The sequence below is a fragment of the Suncus etruscus genome, chromosome 5 (genome assembly GCF_024139225.1).
Source record: "Suncus etruscus isolate mSunEtr1 chromosome 5, mSunEtr1.pri.cur, whole genome shotgun sequence".
Classification (NCBI taxonomy): domain Eukaryota; kingdom Metazoa; phylum Chordata; class Mammalia; order Eulipotyphla; family Soricidae; genus Suncus; species Suncus etruscus.
In genome coordinates, this window is record NC_064852.1 from 57,560,970 (window position 1) to 57,583,751 (window position 22,782).

Here is a 22,782-nt window from a genome sequence, read left to right on the forward strand (position 1 = left end):
TATAGTTCTCTCTGTATAGGTCCTTCACATTTTTAGTCAAGTTGATTCCAAGATATTTGAGTTTGTGTGGCACTATTGTGAATGGGGTTGTTTTCTTAATGTCCATTTCTTCCTTATTACTGTTGGTGTATAGAAAGGCCATTGATTTTTGTGTGTTAATTTTGTAGCCTGCCACCTTGCTATATGAGTCTATTGTTTCTAGAAGCTTTTTGGTAGAGTCTTTAGGGTTTTCTAAGTAGAGTATCATGTCATCTGCAAACAGTGAGAGCTTGACTTCTTCCTTTCCTATCTGGATTCCCTTGATATCTTTTTCTTGCCTAATCGCTATAGCAAGTACTTCCAGTGCTATGTTGAATAGGAGTGGTGAGAGAGGACAGCATTGTCTTGTACCAGAATTTAGAGGGAAGGCTTTTAGTTTTTCTCTATTGAGGATAATATTTGCCGTTGGCTTGTGGTAGATGGCTTCAACTAGATTGAGAAAGGTTCCTTCCATTCCCATCTTGCTGAGAGTTTTGATCAAGAATGGGTGTTGGACCTTATCAAATGCTTTCTCTGCATCTATTGATATAATCATGTGGTTTTTATTTTTCTTGTTATTGATGTTGTGTATGATGTTGATAGATTTACAGATGTTAAACCAGCCTTGCATTCCTGGGATGAAACCTACTTGATCATAGTGGATGATCTTCTTAATGAGGCATTGAATCCTATTTGCCAGGATTTTGTTGAGGATCTTTGCATCTGCATTCATCAGCGATATTGGTCTGTAATTTTCTTTTTTTGTAGCATCTCTGTCTGGTTTAGGTATCAAGGTGATGTTGGCTTCATAAAAGCTATTTGGAAGTGTTTCCGTTTGTTCAATTTCATGAAAGAGTCTTGCCAGGATTGGTAGTAGTTCCTCTTGGAAAGTTTGAAAGAATTCATTAGTGAATCCATCTGGGCCTGGGCTTTTGTTTTTCGGCAGACCTTTGATTACCATTCTAATTTCATCTATGGTGATGGGGGTGTTTAGATATGCTACATCCTCTTCCTTCAACCGTGGAAGATTATAAGAGTCCAAGAATTTATCTATTTCTTCCAGGTTCTCATTTTTAGTGGCGTAGAGTTTCTCAAAGTAGTTTCTGATTACCCTTTGAATCTCTCTCATATCAGTAGTGATCTCTCCTTTTTCATTCCTAATACGAGTTATCAAGTCTCTCTCTCTCTCTTTCTTTGTTAGGTTTGCCAGTGGTCTATCAATCTTGTTTATTTTTTCAAAGAACCAACTTCTGCTTTCGTTGATCTTTCGGATTGTTTTTTGGGTTTCCACTTCATTGATTTCTGCTCTCAGCTTTGTTATTTACTTCTGTCTTCCTATTTTTGGGTCCTTTTGTTGAGCATTTTCTAGTTCTATTAGCTGTGTCATTAGGCTACTCAGGTAAGCTCCTTCTTCCTTCCTGATGTGTGCTTGCAAAGCTATAAATTTTCCTCTCAGTACTGCTTTTGCTGTGTCCCATAAGTTCTGATAGTTTGTGTCTTGATTGTCATTTGTTTCCAGGAACCTTTTGATTTCCTCCTTGATTTCATCTCGGACCCACTGGTTATTGAGCATGAGGCTGTTTAACTTCCAGGTGTTAAGGTTTTTCTTCTGAGTCCCTTTGGAGTTCACAAATAATTTCAGAGCCTTGTGGTCAGCAAAGGCAGTCTGCAAAATTTCTATCTTCTTGATCTTATGGAGGTATGTTTTATGTGCCAGCATGTACTCTCTCCTGGAGAATGTCCCATGTACATTGGAGAAGAATGTGTATCCAGGTTTCTGGGTGTGGAGTGTCCTATATATATCCACTAAGCCTCTTTCTTCCATTTTTCTCCTCAGGTCTAGTATATTCTTGTTGGGTTTCAGTCTGGTTGACCTATCCAGTGTTGACAAAGCCGTGTTAAGTCCCCCACAATTATTGTGTTGTTATTGATATTATTTTTCAGATTTGTCAACAGTTGTATTAAATATTTTGCTGGCCCCTCATTCGGTGCATATATGTTTAGGAGAGTTATTTCTTCCTGCTCTACATACCCCTTGATTAATATAAAATGTCCATCTTTGTCCCTTACAACCTTCCTGAGTATAAAGTTTGCATTATCTGATATTAGTATGGCCACTCCAGTTTTTTTATGGGTGTTGTTTGCTTGGATAATTTTTCTCCAGCCTTTTATTTTGAGTCTATATTTGTTCTGACTATTCAGGTGCGTTTCTTGTAGGCAGCAGAAGGTTGGATTGAGTTTTTTGATCCATTTAGCCACTCTGTGTCTCTTAACTGGTGCATTTAGTCCATTGACGTTGAGAGAAAGAATTGTCCTGGGATTTAACGCCATCTTTATTTCAAAATTTGGTGTGTCTTTTGGGGAGTCTTGTCTTAGATTAGGTCTTTCAGTTTTTCTCTTAAGACTGGTTATGTGTCTGTGAAGTTTCTGAGCTGTTTTTTGTCTGTGAAACCATGTATTCTTCCGTCAAACCGGAAAGTGAGTTTTGCTGGGTATAGTATTCTGGGTGAAGCATTCATTTCATTCAGTCTTGTCACAATATCCCACCACTGCTTTCTGGCATTGAGTGTTTCTGGTGACAGGTCTGCTGTAAATCTCAGGGAAGCTTGCTTGAACGTAATTTCCCCTTTTGATCTTGCTGTTTTCAGAATTCTGTCTCTATCTGTGGGATTTGTCATTGTGACTAAGATGTGTCTTGGGGTGTTTTTTCTGGGGTCTCTTTTGGTTAGTACTCTTCGAGCATGTAGGATTTGATCACCTATATTCTTTAGCTCTGGAAGTTTCTCTTTAATGATGTTCTTGACCATTGTTTCTTCCTGGGAATTTTCTTCCTGGGTCTCTGGGACTCCAATGATTCATAAGTTGTTTCTGTTGATCTTATCATAGACTTCTATTTTCATCTGTTCCCATTCTTTGACTAATTTTTCTGTTGTCTGCTCATTTGCTTTAAGTTTTTTGTCCAATCTCTCCTGCTGTATGGAATTGTTATGTATCTCATCTTCCACAGCACCAAGTCTATTCTCAGCTTCTGATACCCTGTCCCAGAGCTTATCCATTTTGTCATTCACTTCGTTTACTGACTTTTTCAGTCCTGTTAGTTGACATGTTATTTCAGTTTGGAGTTTTGTGATTTCTGTCTTCATATTTTCTTGGTTCTTATTAGTGTTCTGTTCAACTTGATCCATGGTTTCTTGGAGTCCGTTGAGCATCTTCCATATTGCTAGTCTAAAGTCCTTATCTGAGAGGTTGATTAGTTGGTTGGCCATTATCTGGTCATCAGAATTGTCCTCTTCATTCTCTATGTCTGATGCTGGCCTGCGTTGTTTCCCTATTTTCACACTTGTATTTTGGGTTTTTCTACGTGTTGTGGTGGTATTCATTGGCTAGATGATGTAGGCAGCACACTTCTCTGGCTCCGCCCTTTCTGGATGGGCTGACTTGCCTCTACGGGAGGGGAGTCCTCCGTGGATGAAGCCTCACACTGGATCAAATCTTAGGCCCAAGCATTCAACGGAGAAGACAATTCGAAGAGGAATGCTTGCTTCTGTGTTATAGCTCAGTTCTTAGTGTGATTTTTTCTTCTTGTTACGATGGTGTTCTTTTCTTAGAAAGACCCGCCCTGGAAATGGCGTCTGGGAGAGCAGATTTCTGGAGCCTCTTTTGCCCCACTCCCGAGAGTTTCACGCAAGAGGACAGTAGAGAAACACTTACAAGGAGCACTCACAGTTAGGCTCCACTGGGCGGGCGCAGATTCGTGGCTTTTCCCTGCCTGATGTCCCAAACAGGGCAGCTGGCTTCTGCGAAAGCCCGCCGGGTTTTCACGTTCTGGAGACCGCCCTGGAAATGGCGTCTAGGAGAGCAGATTTCTGGAGCCTCTTTGGCCCCACTCCCAAGAGTTTCATGCAAGAGGACAGTAGAGAAACACTTACAAGGAGCACTCACAGTTAGGCTCCACTGGGCAGGCGCAGATTCGTGGCTTTTCCCTGCCTGATGTCCCAAACAGGGCAGCTGGCTTCTGCGAAAAGAGGTTTGCTGTTTTAGTCATACCTGACAGCTCTCAAGTTCTATCCCTGGCTGGCTCTGTGCTCAGGAGTGACTTCTGACAGTACTTAGGATTTGAGTTTAGAAACAAGGTCATGATCATCATTGCTAATGTTCTATACTATCTCGTCAACCTAAAAATGTCACTTTTAAATTTTTGCACATATTTTGGTTTTCTTTCATAAAGCATTCTGGAGTAAACACACTTCGTGTGTGTGTGTGTGTGTGTGTGTGTGTGTGTGTGTGTGTGTGTGTGTGTGTGTGAGTGTGTGTCATTGCAATCATTTTAAAAACATGATCTGTGGGGTCTGAAAGTGACTATAGAAGGTAAGGTACTTGCATTGCATGCTGTTGACCCTGGATTCAATCCCCTTCAATCCTGGAGTCAACCAATAGAATGCTCTGAGCACTGACAGACGGCAGTGTACTGATTCAGGAATAGCTCTGAGCACCACTAGGCATAGTCTCAAAACAAAACAAAAACAAAATATAGCCTTCAGTTCCATTCACCACAAGTTGGCATTCACTTAGATGGAAAGGCTCAATGGGGCCAGAAAATTTTAAAACTAAATTTATAACCCTGATTTGAGTTTAAAAATAATCTGGAGCTAAAGGATCAGCACTTTGTTTTTTTTTTTTTTTTTTTTTTTTTTAATGAAGTGAGGTGTGTCTACAATAAATGACCTAAGTAGCAGACCAGAAATTCTGTGAGAGGCCTCCAAAAGACACTTAAATAAAAGATAAAAATCATGCAGTTGAAGAGGTTAGTTGAGGCAGACAGGAAATAGTCTTGCTCATCTGAAAGAGGCAAGTGAAAGTTATCAGGAGTTAGGGGAGTGTTCATTAGTGTGGACACTGCACTTGGGCTTGTGTAGCTTGGATATCCAATGCTCTTGAAAATATGTGTTTCTAAACAGAAACTGTGACAACCCAAGTAGCCAGTCATATCTGAAGAATGTTCCATGATGTAGAAAATCTATCTCATTCCCCAAAAGGATGAGATTAGCCTGAGCTCTTTTCTCTTCATCTCTCTTTTATGTCCCTTAAAAAGTCAGCCCAGGCAGAGATGATTTCCCCACTCCCTCATATCAACATTTAGTTTCCTTCGAGGGCTAGTTCCCACCACAGGAAGAATGGGCAGCCAAGGTGTTAATTGCTGGTTAGGGCTCATTGGGATGTTCTTAGCAGATCTCATTTACATTTTAATAGAGGTCCTTTAGGCCTTAGTAGAGAAGTTAATAATAGGGGTTTTCTGAGAGACCAGGGAGGAAGATAAATTAAAGTACCCTTGACATGTACTACAGGGTTCTCTCTTCCTTGTTCTTTCCTTTAATGTTCTTTAAATACTCCCCGAAGTCAGTCATCATTTTCCCCTGAATTTGTGTTACCCCCTTGCAGGCACACCTACAATCCAGGGCATATCCTGTGAAGGATCCTGATAAATAGTACTGAGGAGAGATAGTACTGAGGTGAAGGTGCTTTTTCTTTCATGCATCTGACCCTCATTCATGCCTGGCACCACATAAGGTTCCCCAGCACTGCTGGATTCACTCCTGAGCATAGCGTCAAGGATATCCTCAGAGCATCAGTAGGTGTGACCTAAAAGTTCTGTAAACCAAAATGAAGGATCCTTTTCCCTGCCTTCCCATTCTGCCTGTATCAGCCTCTTTCTCAAAGCTGTGGAGCTCAGTATAGTTTTTGGGTCACATCCAGTGATACTCAAGGCATCCTCTTGGTTCAGTGTTTAAGGATCACTTTGGACAGACTTGAGAGACCATATATGGTGCATGAGATAGCCATGTACAAAGCAAGTGCTTTACCTACTGTACTAATCCCTCTGACCCCTCAGTAAAGTTTTATTGCAACCCTATCTTATCTCATCACTGAGGGGAGAAAAATAACACCAAGGATATAAAAGAAAAGAGCAGGGTGAGAAAAGTTTTGTTTCTGAGCTGTTAGTTCATATTTACATTGTGCCAATAGCTGAGTTTCTTTTTCTTTTTTTTTTTTTAATAATATCTTTATTTAAACACCGTGATTACAAACGTGACTGTAGTCAGGCTTTAATCACTAAAAGAACATCCACTTCACCAGAGCAACATTCCCACCACCAATACACCCCATCTCCCAGGAGACTGAAGGCCTGGAAGCCTCCTCAGTTGAGTACTTTGTGGTCAGTTTAACATTAATAACTGAATTTCCATAGTTCTACACAATCATTTGGTTGTTTTTGTTTGTTTGATTTTTGTTTTGAGGTGCCTCACCCAGCAACTCTCAGGAGTTACTCCTGACTCTGCACTCAGATATTATTCCTGGCAGACTCAGGGGACCATATGGGATGCTGGGAATTGAACTGGGGTCCGTCCAGTGTTGGCCACGTGTAAGAAAAACGCCCTACTGCTGTACTATAGCTTTGGGCCCCTATGCAATCATTTGTATAGTCAATAATTTCAATTGTTTTCCCCTTTCCTACTCCACAATTGGCTGAAAATTTCCAGAATGTGACTTAGATATGCCATGAGCTAGTTTGGTTATCTACTTATCTATTATCTACTTATCTATTATCTATTTGGCTATATATTTAGTGACTGAAGATATTGTGAGCATATGTGCTAAAAAAAAAAGTGGTATTCAACATTGTCCCTTTCCAGAGGAAAACAGTGAACTTGATCTTCAGGTTCATCTCTACATACTTCTAGAAATGGATGGCTCCATTCAAACTTAATCTCCTAGGGTGATTTTACTTGGAAGTTGTGTTCAAGTTCAGTGCCCCTTTCCCAACAAGTCAGACTAACACTCATGTCTTCAGGCAGGTATCAGAGTGTCCATCAATGATAATAGTATTTTGGTGTTTTGGGAGGAGGAGTAGATGTGGGGGCATCCTTGCTTTGTGCTCAGGGTTCACTTTTGGTGGGGCACAGTTATAGGATGCCAGGGATAAACCTGGCTTATCCGTATTCAAGGCAAGTCTCTCCCTTACTGTACTACTGTCTGACCCCAGTGATAATGTTTTAAGCTCTTTCTTACCAAGAGTAAATAAAGAGTTTCAAAGTGTGTTCCTGTAGAGAGGATTTCATCCCTTTCTAAAGTTTATAAGAACTAAGTGGGGAAGACTAAGCTAGTAGAGAGCCTTTTCATGGCTTAGCAGCCCAGTACTCAATTCATTAATTGTCTCAAATGAAATGAAGCTTTGTTGATAGGGCTGATATCCGAAGTCTCCAGAAGCCTTAGCTGACTTTTAGCACAAAGCTCTGCAAAAGTCCAAACAGTTTGCAGAGGGAATTTTAAATCTTTTCTTCAATAATGAGACTAGTAACTATAGGTAGGGGAACTTCCAACATGCCATTTTGAGTGTCCATTGTAAAATAAAAATTCAAAGGTTGGTGAGACCACCCCATGTTTCTAACCCGTTAGGTGGATGGATCTGATGAAGCAAGGTAGTGTAAGAGAAATACTACACCAAACAGTTAAGATCAGATTCATCAGAGTTAGCCTGCTTTTTTTTTGTTTTGTTTTGTTTTTTTGTTTTTTTTGGGCCACACCCGAGGTTACTCCTGGCTAAGCGCTCAGAAATCGCCCCGGCTTGGGGGGAGACCATATGGGACACTGGGGGATCAAACCATGGTCCTTCCTTGGCTAGCGCTTGCAAGGCAGACACCTTACCTCTAGTGCCACCTCACCAGCCTTAGTTAGCATGCTTTTTGCCTCATGGCCTCTCTGCCATTTGCTCTCTCTGCATTCTTCCAAAGCCAGAACTCTATTATCCAGCACCAAATCCACCAGGGTGGGGAAAGTCCTGTAATCCAGATGTAATTTTACATATCAAAAAAAGATGTTAGGGGAAAAGGAAGCCTTTGTTTAGGGTTGTTAATCTCATCTCACATTTCCACCTTTTCTATTGAAACAAAACCAAAAAAAAAATGAGAAAAGTTACAAAACTTTTGTTCCACTTTTCTCCACCAGAAGCTGGAACCTCAGATTAGATCTCAAAACATCAAAATTTAAATTGTACACATCGTTCTCATAACTAAATGTTTTCCATTTCTTTCCACATCTTATGCATATCACGAAAATTTTTCTGAAGATACAGTTATCTTAAAAATTCTTACACACTGTTACACTGATTACTGTAATACAAGTCTAGAACATCCGAGTTCCTCTACATAAACGTCTCTAAACAAAATCACAAAAATATTTCTGCAGATATATACATATATATCTATATATAAGTATATAAATAAATATAATATATATTATATAAATATATATAAATAAAAATAAATAAATACATAAATATATAAATATATTATATTATATATAAATATATAAAAATAAATATGTATATAAATATATATATTTCTGCAGGTATATACAATTTGAAAATAAGTTTGCTAAAACTTTCTTATAATGAGCACTGCTAATAAGAGTGTATAATATCCAATTTTCTTTTCCAACAACTCCTGTGGGCAAAGAGATTAGAACATTTTTGCAGACATAACTTGAGAATAAGTTGCTACATAATCAAACATCATAGCAATTGGGAAACATTCCCTAGGATAGCTGAGAACTTTTAGAACATTAACAACATTATGCATTTAACCCAGAATTGTGCAAACCAGTATTAAACCATTAAAGTTAGATACAAGATATTCGTTTGCCGTGGGACTTAAAACAAAACCAAAGGATCCATGCAGATAAAACTTTTAAGCAGCAATCTGGTCACCAATACAAATAAATTAAAGAGATTAGACTAAAACAAAGTTAATTTTTTGGAGATAATCTAGGTACAGGAGGTTCTAAAAACAGCTTCTCCTCAGTTGAGCTTCAACTGGGCTTGGATTCTTCATTTCCACTTTCTTTTCTTTCTTTATTAGGCTGCTGAGGCCGTTTGGGTTGGAAAGGCCTTCGATGAGCCAGAATCTGGATTGGGGGTACCCACTCATCTGCCTGCTGCTGGTCTCCCTACAGTGAAGCTTTCTCTTTGGCTTCTATCCCATCATAAGCTCCTTCAGGTGGGGGGGGGGGCGAGATTCTCACACAAAGCACCTTTAGTACAAGAAATCCAAGGACCTTGGCCTCTGGGATGTCGCTCAGAGTCTTCAGCTCTTTCCCCTTCACTATTTGCTTATGTCATACCTGATAGGACCTCGCCATGTGCACTGATGTTCAAGTGATGGGCTCTGAACTCCAGTCCAGTTCAAGGAAGCCATGATTTGTCACCAGAAGATCAAGGCACTCACCGTTATCCGGGGTCTTCTCATTTCCCTGGGTCCTATGTCACCTTCAACTGATTCTGCTGCAAGGTCAGGAAAAGGATGGTGAATCGTCAAAGCTATGGCTCTAACAAAAACTGTTCTTTAGACCATACTTCAGTTAGGCTCTTCTGAGTACTCTTTAAAACTAGCCTCTAATTGCCAATTAGTCTAAACCAGCCTTAAAAAAAAAATAGCAAAATCTGCTAAATCATCTCTCAGTCCTGGATATATGAACAGTTCCTCATCTTCAACTTCTTGTGTAGTTAGTTGTTTTGTTTTAGGGTTACATATGGTGGTTCTCAGGGGTTACTCTTTGATCTGTGCTCAGAAATTACTCCTGGCAGGTTCAGAGGACCATAAGGGATGCCAGGCATTGAGCCAAGGTGGGCTGCAAGCAAGGCAAACTCACTATCTGCTGTGCTATCACTCTGGTCTCTCATCTGAACTCTTAATGTCTTAAATTCTTGGTCTTCCATTAGCAAAATTACTAGTAGATTTGCTCAGCAAAATCCTTTTGTCTTTGATATAATTTCCTAACTTGATATCCACTGATTCTTTCACTCAGTTTGTTGGCTATAATTCCCTTTGTCCTGGACTCGATCTCTCTCCTCTATTATAATAGAGTTGACCCTGCTTAAAATTATTGTATATTATCATTTTTAATAAGCATCAGAATAGTTTTTTTCAACAACGAAGGCTGTGGTCAAAGCTATAAGGATATCTCAAGAATTATCTAAATGAGACCTTAAAACCATAAATCTAGAGCAATCATTGCCTGTATTTAAGTAGAACAATCCTTGGGTAAAACTGAGAGATATTGAGCTGAAAAAACTCATTATTGTTCTTATTCTAGCAGAGTGGGGACTCCTTGTCAGCATATAGAAATGGTACCTCTAGCAATTCAAATTCTAAAAGCAGAAAACAGCTATCTTGTCCCCTTGAATGAGTGATGCTATAAGACTATAAACAAGAGAATAGGAAAAGCAGAACAAAGTCCCAAAAGATTAGGAGACACTCAAGTGGTTCACTTAAAGGTAATATGTAGTACCCAACAATGTCCCTCCTTTCAGAAAAGAAGATAGAGGGAGTTTCTTTGACCTTTGTAGAATATTGCTGGGCTCAGAGATGAGGTAAATTTGCAGTAATTTTTCATCAACCACAGTAGGAAAAAACAAACAACTTAACTTTTAGACAATAAAAAGTACTGTTTCATCCCTTCTCCACTTGCTTAAACCACAGAAAGAGACCAGAGGTACTATAGTCAGGTAAAGACCAAAATTAAATTTCTATCTATTCAAAAACTCTTGTGTTCTGGGCAGAGAGAGAGCATGAGAACAAGCTCAGCATGCTGCAGCAAATGCTTTGTATTAAAGAAGCCTGGGTTTGATAGCTGGGTGTGGTCCAAAAACAAAGAAACTAGCAAACCTAATGCATTCACTTTGTATTCCTTCACACCTCAAATGGTTTCTGTCTCAGAGATATTGCTCTCTAGAGTTCAGATTGTGCATTTTCTTGTTCAGGCAGGATGTAAAAATTATCATATGCCCATCAAAGACATATGCTTTGTTCCTTTAAATGATTAATGCAGACTTTTCCTCTATTGAATATAGCTTGCATAGAAATTAGAATGGGGTAGAAAGGGAAGCAAATATGCAGAAATCCCTCTCTGGTGGCTTCTTCCTCTAGATAGCCTTCAGTTTAAACTCTGAAAAAAAAAATAGTTTTGTTTTTGCCATTTGGGAGACAGTGGTGATATTTTATTTTGGTAAATGCCTTTGGGCTCTAATGGCCAGGAACTAATCAATGGATCCAGAGATAAGATAAGATAAGATCTGCATTGCGTTGCAGAGAAGAACACCTGGGAAGAACACTACCTGGATATCAAAACCAGTAAAAAGTTGAGCACTTTGGTGATACTCAACCTCCACTACACTGCTGTCAACCAGAGGTCATAGAGACTCTCAATGCATTATCACCGAAGTCTGGAGGGCCTAAGGAAGAAAAGGCAGAGTCCTAGAGTGAACAAGAGAGGAGTTTGTTAATACTCAATAGGGAGGCTGCCCAATGCATACCCAGGTAAATGAAGCCTGGCAGAACATAGCGTACAAAAGTATGTTGTTGTTTTCTTACACATCAGGGTGCTAAGGATCCCCAAAGGTTTAGATGAGATTAATAGAGTGTTTTTCAAATGCCGTGGAGTGACTAGTAGGAAGAAAGAGAAAGAAGCATTTTCTAGACATTCTTGAAGGTTGTATTATTCTTCAGGAACTCTTCTTGATCATAAATAATACCAGACCACACAACAAGAGTAACCTATTATTTTATGAAACTGAAAAGTACGGTGGTGCCACAATTAGATCCAAGTGTTTAAAGGATATTTGTTATTGGGAAAACATTGTTCTATCCTGCTTCATTGTCAGCAAATGCCCTCTGCATTCATGGGATCATCAGCCATCAGTAGTGCAGCCCAGAGGAAAGAGCAAGCTTTTTTTTTGCAGTATTTCCAGCAAACACCAAGGTACTGATTCCAACCCCTTGCAGCTCATCATGTGGCAGCCCTCACAACCCATCACTGTGCCAGAGGAGAGATCTGCTGAAAGGCCAAGCAGAAACAGAACCTCATACTGACATCCATAGCAGGAGGAAGGAATTTGTCACTTTCATTGGTTGGGTTGGAAGTGGGAAGGGTTAGATAATCAAAGGAAAATAGATAAACTTATACTTCAAAAATGTTAGGGATGGGGCTGGAGAGATAGCATGGAGGTAAGGCGTTTGCCTTTCATGCAGGAGGTCATCTGTTCGAATCCCAGCATCCCATATGGTCCCCCGTGCCTGCCAGGAGCAATTTCTGAGCATGGAGCCAGGAATAACCCCTGAGCACTGCCAGGTGTGACCCAAAAACCACAAAAAAAAAATGTTAGGGAGACAAATCAGTGTCCATGTGTGGCTTTGGAAGTTGCCCTTCCACAAAATTGTTACAAGTCTAAGGACAAACAGGGGTGACTTTGAATGTTTATGATTTGGTATAAACTCAGCAAAAAGTTTTCTTTCCTAAGGGCCTCAGGTTTCTCATTATACAAGGGGGGAATACTGCCAGCCCTGGGGGAATATTGAGAATGTGGAATGAAATAAAACTAAATGTTCACTAAATGTTAACTACTAATGGGCCCTTCTTCCCAACCTTTTGCATTACCCTTGGGTTAGATTAAACTGAATGAGGGTAAAGATCCTGTCTGTTTTCCTCCTAGCTCTTTCCTCATTCCATGCATTTAATAGGCACTCACACAACATGTGTTGAATCAATGATGACAGAATTAAATTTGTTGAATTTCTACTCTTCAAATGTCAGCCCCCAAGTCTTAGCAAACACAATTAGTCATTTCCTTCTGTTTACACACTGGCATTTTATTAACCTCTCTTATAGCCCTTCTCAGCCAGAATGAGAACCAGAACTAAGTGTACTCAACTCTGGATCCCAATGCCTGGCTTGTGCCTGATTCTCAGCATAGTGCATGCTGCTGAGTAAAACTGATGGCCTTATCCAAATTCTCCCTTTCTGGCATTGTCACAGAGGCCCAGAACAAACATACAACTGATTTGCAACACACACTTACCAGTTGAACTATGGCTTTCAGTCCAATGCTCTCCTGTTTCATACAACTAACTGCATGATATTTGGTTCTCTTATGCTGCCACGAGCCATGAATTAAGGAGAATTAAGGAGAACTTCCAAAGGGTATGGTGGTCTTCAATATGAAAAGTCATGAATGCAGAACAATATCAAGTCCCAAGTAAAAGCCCCATCCTACATACATGAGAACCCCCCTTTTATTGCAGGGGGTGGGGTAGGAGGGTGGTACATATATAATGCTCAAAGCTTACTTCTGGTTCTGCATTCAGGGAACCAAATTGAGGTGAGGCTCAGGAAACCAAATTGGGCACTGGGGATTGGATGCATGCAAGGCAAATGTCCTATGCACTATTCTATTGCTCTGGTACTATGCACACTTTTATTCTCTGCCCTTTATATTTTGTAATCTCTGTTTTTTTCCCAAGAAGAAGGACTCTATTGTACATAGTACATAGAACTCTACTATTCCTATCTAACTCCCATAATAAACACATGCATACCCAACACCAATACACTGATGGAGGAGACCACCAAGTATTATGCTGGAGTCTAAGTACAAAACTAAATCACACAGTGTGTTGTTAACCTCTTTTTCTTTACTAGGTCTCTTCCTTTGTCTGAACAAAAAAAGCCCTAAAGTCTGGTCAGTATGTCTCTTTCCCTAATTTCACCCGAACACAATGTCAAAATGTCCATTATCCTGTCTACTGATTTTTTTATTCTAAATAGTCTCTGCCACTATTTGAGGCAGTTTATGCTATTTTTATTGACCATACAAGTTTGTTTACTCATTGAATAAACAAATAAAAATTTTAGCAGATACTTTGTTCCCTACACTGAGCACACCAAAACAAATGAATAAATTATTAAAAAATTTAGCTGTTGCTAAGGTATCTACATAATCCATAAATAGCATTGGCTTAAAAAAAAAAAACACCTCAATGTCTAGCAATTTTCTTGTTCACTACTATTCCATGCCCAGAGAAAGTTAACTCAAAGAAATGTTTTGAAACTCATATCATTGTTAGTATTTTTTTTTTTTGGTTTCTTGTTTGTTTTCTGCATTTTTTATTTAATCAAAGTGGATTACAAATCTTTCACAGTAATTTTTTAGGTACATAGTGATATTGAATCAGGGACGTTCCTACCACCAATCTTGTCCTCCCTCCACCCCTGTTCCCAGCATGCATCCCATATCCCCCTTCTTTGCCCCCCAGGCTGCTAGTGTAAGTGGTCCCCTCTGTGCCTAGCTTGTTGTAGACTGGGTATTGATTCTGTTGTCAGTGGCTTTGGATTTGGTGTTTAAGTTTGATTATTTTTTTATTTCTACTTAATGTTCATATGACTGTTTGGTCTTAGTACCTTCCATTATTTCCCCCTCCATTTGTGAGGCGAAACAAGATGGTTCAAGTTGTGTGGTTCTGTTTGAAGGAAAGATAAATAAATAAATAAATAAATAAATAAATAAATAAATAAATAAATAAATAGGGCAAAAATCAAACAAGCAAAAAATGAAAGGAGTCCTTCTAGAGGCTATATCTATCATTTAAGAGCAGAAAGGGAAAAAGAAGAAAAACATAACAATACAAAAAATAAAAAATAAAAAAAAAATCAAACAAAAAACTCGAAAAGCACTGGAGCAATATAGACAGCAGCCACACAATAGCCACGGTCCTGAAATAAAAACAAAACAAAGCACATGTGTGCACACATACACACACACACACGACAACAAACAACAACAATAACAAAACTAAAAAAAATTGATTTGTGCTTCTCTTTTTTTTTTTTCTTGCATAGGCACAGTAAATATTGGGGAGATTAGAAAGGGAATTCTCTTGAACTAAGAGATACAGGGTTTCTCTGCCCTTGAAGTATACTGTCATGCTGTTAGTATTTTAAATAAGAGAAAAGTTTGATCTTTTTTTTTCATTAAAAAAACATTTTTTCTTTAAAAATAAAATAAACAGCAGGTGGCTTTAGACTGCTTTCTAGTATTAGAAAGAGGGCTGTAGAGACATATTCAATGCTCTCTTAACATCAGAAAGAAAGGCTGCTTCTAAATTTTAATTAGATTACTGTCAAAAAGTGGTAGAGGGTAAACTGGTCAGCTACAATCACAAAAAAGACTTAAGACCTCTTTCTACCTCCATGCACAAAAGTCAAATCCAAATAGATTAAAGACCTTGGTATCAGAGTTAAATCTATAAGGTACATTGAAACTAAACATCTTCAAAGATAAAACACCACTGACCAAAAAAGTGGAAGTAAAGATAAGTAAATGAGACTACATTAAATTAAGAAGCTTCTGTACCTCAAAGGGAATGATTACCAGGATACAAAGACAACCCATGGAATAGGAGAAATTACTTATATGATACACATCTAATAAGGGTTTAATAGGAAAGATAAATATAGCACTGGTAGAATTTTACAAGGTGTTTGCCTTGCAAGCAGCTGATGCAGGACCCAAGGTGGTTGGTTCGAATCCCAGTGTCCCATATGGTCCTCCGTGCCTGCCAGGAGCTATATCTGAGCAGATAGCCAGGAGTAACCTCTGAGTGCCACAGGGTGTGGCCCAAAAACAAACAAACAAACAAACAAAAACAAAAAACAAAACAAAACAAAAAAAAGAGCCCCATCAAAAAATGGAGATAAGAAATTAATAGAAACTTCCTCAAAGAAATGCAAATAGCTAAGAAGAACATGAAAAAATGCTTTGATTGGGCCAGACCATTGCTTTGCATATGGCAATCTCTGTCCAATCTTCCGCTTGCCTTTTAGTCCTATGAACCTGTCAGGAGTAACTTCTGAGTACCACTGGATGTAACAAACAAACAAAACAAAGAAGCAAAACAAAACAAATAAAAATGCTCTGCATCACTAATAATCATGGAAATTTAAATCAGAACAACAATGAGATATCATCTCACACCATGGAGACTGTCACATATCAAAAAGAACAAGAACAATCAGTTGCTGGTGTGGATGTGGGGAGAAAGTGATCTCATATACTGATAGTGAGAATGTTGACTGATCCAGCCTTTCTGGAAACCAATAATTAAACTCCTAACACTATAGGAATTGACTTTCCATTTGGCCCTAGGTCATGAATGGGATTATATAGGATAGAAACCAGGTCCCAACAAAAAAAGAGAAGTAGCATGCCTGCACCAGATGCAGCGGGGTGGGAAGGGAAACTGGATACATTGGTGGTGGGAAATGTGCACTGTTTAAGAGTGATGCATGTTCTATGACTGAAACTCAAGCTTGAACAATTCTGTATCTATGATGCTTAAATAATTACAATAATAAAAAATAAAAGTAATTCACATACAGAGCTTAAAAAATTGTAACATGGGGGCCAGAGCAGTGATACTAGAGGTAAAGCATCTGCCTTGCAAGCACTAGCCTAGGACGGATCGCAGTTCGATCCCCTGGTATTCCATATAGTCCCCAAGCCAAGAGTGATTTCTGAGCACATAGCCAGGAGTAACCCCTGAGCATCAATGGATGTGGCCCCAAAACAAACAAACAAAAATTGTAACATGGTCAAATAAAATACATTTTATATTGAAAAAACAGTGTCTTTTGTAGAGGCAGACTAGTCAGTAGTAAGCAAATGGGAGGGTAGGAGGAAAAAACTGGTGGAGTGAAGTTGACACAGGTGAAGAGGTCAGTTGTTAAAATAATGTATGCCAGAAATCCAATCATGAATAGCTTTGTAATTTCATGGTGACTAAATTATTTTAAAAAAATTTAAATGTGATGGAAGCAATCCTCTACTACAGAAAACCCTACACTGCTCAGACATCGACCTGCTCAAAAAAGACTTCCCTTAACACTGAGAAGACTTAACAACAACAACGACCTGCTTAGGGGACAGGGCTCCCTGCATTGCCCTTTGATTGTGAGGTGTAATGAGAGGACACTCCACATGCTGACTTCAATGTAGGATATGCAGATTCCAGGATCTTTAATACAGAAACATGATACCAACAACAGAGACTGTGAAAAATAAAAGTGTATTGGCACTATAGATAATGTCTTGGATTGGACGATCTAGCTTGCCTGGAGCCTAGAGTTGGTCTTATGCCAGGAAACTTCAGGGGTAGGGTCTCTTTGTATTTAGGCCAAGGTTATTCCTTTCCATGCCCCTCATATTTTGGTGAGCCTATGCAAACAACAATTGCCACTCTAACACTGTTTTTACTGAGCTCCTTTGACTCTAATCCTTAAAAAAAAAAACACTTAAAATTTGAGGTTAACTTAAACTAATATGCATGTACATGAAAATGTAAAAAAAATACTATGCCTGTAATGTTTAAGGAGTTACATAAGTTTTATGGCTTTAGATTGGCTTGTGTGCTATTAAGAAATACTATAATGTGGGGCCGGAGAGATAGCATGGAGGTAAGGTGTTTACCTTTCATGCAGGAGGTCATCGGTTCGAATCCCGGCATCCCATATGGTCCCCCGTGCCTGCCAGGAGCAATTTCTGAGCACAGAGCCAGGAAAAACCCCTGAGCACTGCCGGGTGTGACCCAAAAACCACCAAAAAAAAAAAAAAAAGAAATACTATAATGTGTTACAATCTGGGGACTTGAGGGACAAAGTAATTGTATATGATTCTGTTTTATTTATCTTAATGTTTTTTGGCTGAAAGTTCAAAATTAAGATATCAGCAAGGGGACTTCTTCTGAGAATTATGTTATGAGTGATTGTCCTTCCACTGTAACTTTACCTTGTCCTCTTTCTTTGCATCTTTGTTCTCATAATTAAAAATAAAAAATTAAAAAAATAAAAATAAAAAAAGAATCCCATGTATGTAATCAAGGTGTTTAAAAAAATTTTTACCGAGTTTTTTTTTTATTTAAACACCTTGATTACATACATGATTGTGTTTGGGTTTCAGTCATAAAAAGAACACCACCCATCACCAGTGCAACATTCCCATCACCCAAGTCCCAAATCTCCCTCCTCCCCACCCAACCCCCGCCTGTACTCTAAACAGGCTCTCCATTTCCCTCATACATTCTCAATATTAGGACAGTTCAAAATGTAGTTATTTCTCTAACTAAATTCATCACTCTTTGTGGTGAACTTCCAGAGGTGAGCTGGAACTTCCAGCTCTTTTCTCTTTTGTGTCTGAAATTTATTATTGCAAAAATGTCTTTCATTTTTCTTAAAACCCATAGATGAGTGAGACCATTCTGCGTTTTTCTCTCTCTCTCTGACTTATTTCACTCAGCATAATAGATTCTGTGTACATCCATGTATAGGAAAATTTCATGACTTCATCTCTCCTGACAGCTGCATAATATTCCATTGTTTATATGTACCACAGTTTCTTTAGCCATTCGTCTGTTGAAGGGCATCTTGGTTGTTTCCAGAGTCTTGCTATGGTAAATAGTGCTGCAATGAATATAGGTGTAAGGAAGGGATTTTTGTATTGTATTTTTGTGTTCTTAGGGTATATTCCTAGGAGTGGTATAGCTGGGTCGTATGGGAGCTCGATTTCCAGTTTTTGGAGGAATCTCCATATTGCTTTCCATAAAGGTTGAACTAGACGGCATTCCCACCAGCAGTGGATAAGGGTTCCTTTCTCTCCACATCCCCGCCAGCACTGTTTGTTCTCATTCTTTATGATGTGTGCCATTCTCTGTGGTGTGAGGTGGTATCTCATTGTTGTTTTGATTTGCATCTCCCTGATGATTAGTGATGTGGAGCATTTCTTCATGTGTCTTTTGGCCATTTGTATTTCTTCTTTGTCAAAGTGTCTGTTCATTTCTTCTCCCCATTTTTTGATGGGATAAAAAAAATTTTTTAAAGAAAAAAAAATTTAAAGGTGAAAAAATTTTTTTCAATAGGTTGAGCACTTTGATGTAGATAAAGACCTGAGGTATCTTTTTTTGTTTGTTTTTTGGCCACATCCAGTGATGCTCAGGGGTTACTCCTGGATTTGTACTCAGAAATCGCTCCTGGCTTGGGGGACTATATGGGACGCCAAGGGATTGAACTGCAGTCTATCATAGCTTAGACTGTGCAAGGCAGATGCCCTACCGATTGTGCCAGCGCTCCAGCCCTAGATCTGAGGTATCTTAAAGTAAATTATCAGAACTCAGGGAATTCCCTGCAGGTGGAAATCCTGTATACAGTCTTCTATCTGTCACACCTCCAAGAGAAAGACAATTTCAGAGATTTTACCTTAGTTTCCACTTTTCTTAATCTTTGGTAGTGTTAGGTAGACATTTTTTTGTTATCTGCCCTTATTCCTATACTTGATTATTCTTGAACAATAAATGTCCTAAGTGGAGGACAGTTGAGGTTCTCAGTCGTTGAGGCTGGGAGCACTTTGACCCCAACCTTGTCTCTCTTATCTTTTTTCTTTTTTTTAAATTATCTTTATTTAAACACCGTGATTACAAATATGATTATAGTTGTATGATCACAGTCATGTAAAGAACACCCCCCTTTACCAGTACAACATTCCCACAACCAATTTCCCAGCTGTCCCTCCTCCCCACCCCACCCACACCTGTACTCGAGACAGGCTTTCTACTTCCCTCATTCATATTGTTATGATAGTTTTCAGTGTAGTTATTTCTCTAACTGCATTCATCACTATATGTGGTGAGCTTCATGTCATGAGCTGCACCTACCAGCCCTCATCTCTCTTGTCTCTGAGATATTGTGAAAAATGTCTTTCGTTTTTCTTAAAACCCATAGATGAGTTAAACCATTCTGCATCTTTCTTTCTCCCTCTGACTTACTTCACTCAGCATAATAGATTCCATGTACATCCATGTATAGGAAAATTTCAAGACTTCATCTCTCCTGATGGCTGCATAGTATTCCATTGTGTATAGACACTCATTTGTTGAAGGGCATCTTGGTTGTTTCCAGAGTCTGGCTATTGTAAATAGCATTGCAATGAATATAGGTGTGAGGAAGAGATTTCTGTACTGTATTTTTGTGTTCCTCGGGTATATTCCTAGGAGTGGTATAGCTGGATTGTATGGGAGCTCAATTTCCTGTTTGTGAAGGAATCTCCATATAGCTTTTCATAAAGGTTGGACTAGATGGCATTCCCACCAGCAGTGAAAAAGAGTTCCTTTCTCTCCACATCCTGCCAGCACTGCTAGTTTTCCTTCTTTGTGATGTGTGCCAATCTCAGTGGCGTGAGGTTGTACCTCATAGTAGTTTTGATTTGTATCTCCCTGACGATTAGTGATGTTGAGTATCTTTTCATGTGCCTTTTGGCCATTTGCATTTCTTCTTTTACAAAGTGTCTGTTCATTTCTTCTCCCCATTTTTTGATGGGGTTAGATGTTTTTTTCTTGTATAGTTCTATCAGTACCTTGTATATTTTGGATATTAAACCAACATCACTTTAATACCAAAATCAGATAGAGATGCTGCCAAAGAAAAAGAAAGAAAAAGAAAATACAGACCAATATCCCTGATGAACACAGATGCAAAAATCCTCAACAAAATCCTGGCAAACAGGATCCAATGCCTCATCAAGAAGATCACTCAATATGATCAAGTAGGTTTCATCCCAGGAATGCAAGGATGGTTTTAACATCCATAAATCTATCAACATAATACACAACATCAACAACAAGAAAAATAAAAATTACATGGTCATATCAGAAAAAGCATTTGATAAGGTTCAACACACATTCTTGATTTAAAAAAAAAACTCTCAGCAAGATAGGAATAAAAGGAACCTTTCTCAATATAGTTAAGGCCATCTACCACAAGCCAGTGGCAAATATTATCCTCAATGGATAAAAACTGAAAGCCCTCCCTCTAAATTCTGGTACAAGACAAGGCTGTCCTCTCTCACCACTCCTATTCAACATAGTACTAGAAGTACTTGCTATAGTGATTAGGCAAGAAGAAGATATCAAGGGAATCCAGATAGGAAAGGAAGAAGTCAAGCTCTCACTGTTTGCAGATGACATGATACTCTACTTAGAAAACCCTAAAGACTCTACCAAAAAGCTTCTAAAAATAATAGATTTATATATCAAAGTGGCAGGCTACAAAATTAACACACAAAAATCAATGGCCTTTTTATACACCAATAATGATAGGGAAGAAATAGACATTAAGAGAACAATCCCATTCACATTAGTGCCACACAAACTCAAATATCTTGTAGTCAACCTGACTAAAGATGTGAAGGATCTATACAAAAAAAAACTATAAAATACTGCTCCAAGAAATAAGAAAAAACACGTGGAAATGGAAGCACATACTCTGCTCATGGATTGGCAGGATCAACATCATTAAAATGGCAATACTTCCAAAAGCATTGTACAGATTTAACGTGATTCCTCTAAAGATATCCATGACATTCTTCAAAGAATTGGTTCAAACACTTCTGAAATTCATTGGAAAAATAAACACCCTCGAATAGCTAAAGCACTCCTTGGGAAAAGGAATATGAGAGGCATTACTTTCCCCAATTTTAAGCTGTATTACAAAGCAATAGTCATAAAAAGAACATGGTATTGGAATAAAGATGGACCCTCAGATCAGTGGAATAGGCTTGAGTACTCAGAGAATGTTCCTCAGACATTTAACCACCTAGTTTTTGATAAAGGAGCAAGAAATCCTAAATGGAGCAAGGAAAGCCTATTCAACAAGTGGTGTTGGTACAACTGGTTAGCCACTTGCAAAAAAGTGAATTTAGACCCCCAGCTAACACCATGTACAAAGGTAAAATCCAAATGGATTAAAGACCTTGATATCAGATCTGAAACGATAAGGTGTATAGAACAGCATGTAGGTAAAACACTCTATGATATTGAGACTAAAGGCATCTTTAAGGAGGAAACAGCACTCTCCAAACAAGTGGAGAAAGAGATAAACAGATGGGACTATATTAAGCTGAGAAGCTTCTGCATCTCAAAGGAGATAGTGTCCAGAATACAAAATCTACCCACTGAGTGGGAGGAATTATTCACCCAATACTCATCAGATAAAGGACTAATATCCAAAATATTTTTTTCTTAATCCTCCAGGTCCCACTGTTTCAGGCGCTTTCACCTGGGACTGGACTCCAGCCTGAAGAGAAGAAAATATACAACTCAATAAAAAAAAGTCTCTTCAGGAAAATATCTAAGGAACCTAATGCAATTTTCTCTAAGACTCAGATACTAGCAACTGTACCTCAACAAATTTATTTGACTATATGGAAAACATTTTTTTCCATTTTTCTTTGGAATAGTCATATTTTTTTTACAAAGTAAATGATCCTAACTTGTTACAGTTATAGGGCTTCTGAAAATGTTCCCCCTATCCCAAATCCCTTTATTATAAAACATAGAAAGTATCCTTTATAGTTTATTAAAAGAAATAGTTTGGTTTCTCATTTATCCGAATATCTACTTTTTTTTAGCAAATGAACTAAGGACCAGAGCGATTTGTTCAAGAACTAATTAGCACTAGAGTTGAGACAAAAATAAGTCCATTAACTCTAAATTGAAGTGATTCTTAAGGGAGTTAAATAGCTGTATTCCTTGAAATTTATATAATAGCTTCCCAATTATAAAAGGTCTATTATGTCCCAAGTAATTTACATACTTAAAAATTCTTACATAAAACTCTAAGCAATAAGTCATCAATGGGTGTCACTAAAACTTTTAATGTTAATATCTAATTCTTAGGTTGAAGTTAGTGCTTCCTATAAACTATTTCTAATTTTTGTTTCCATAGGCCACCATACTGTGACGTCTCATCACTACCATAGAACAAATGATGGGTTTGATTCTCTAAGCAATGAAGCCACTTAACTAAATTCACCCAGCTAGAAAATAAAGGGTT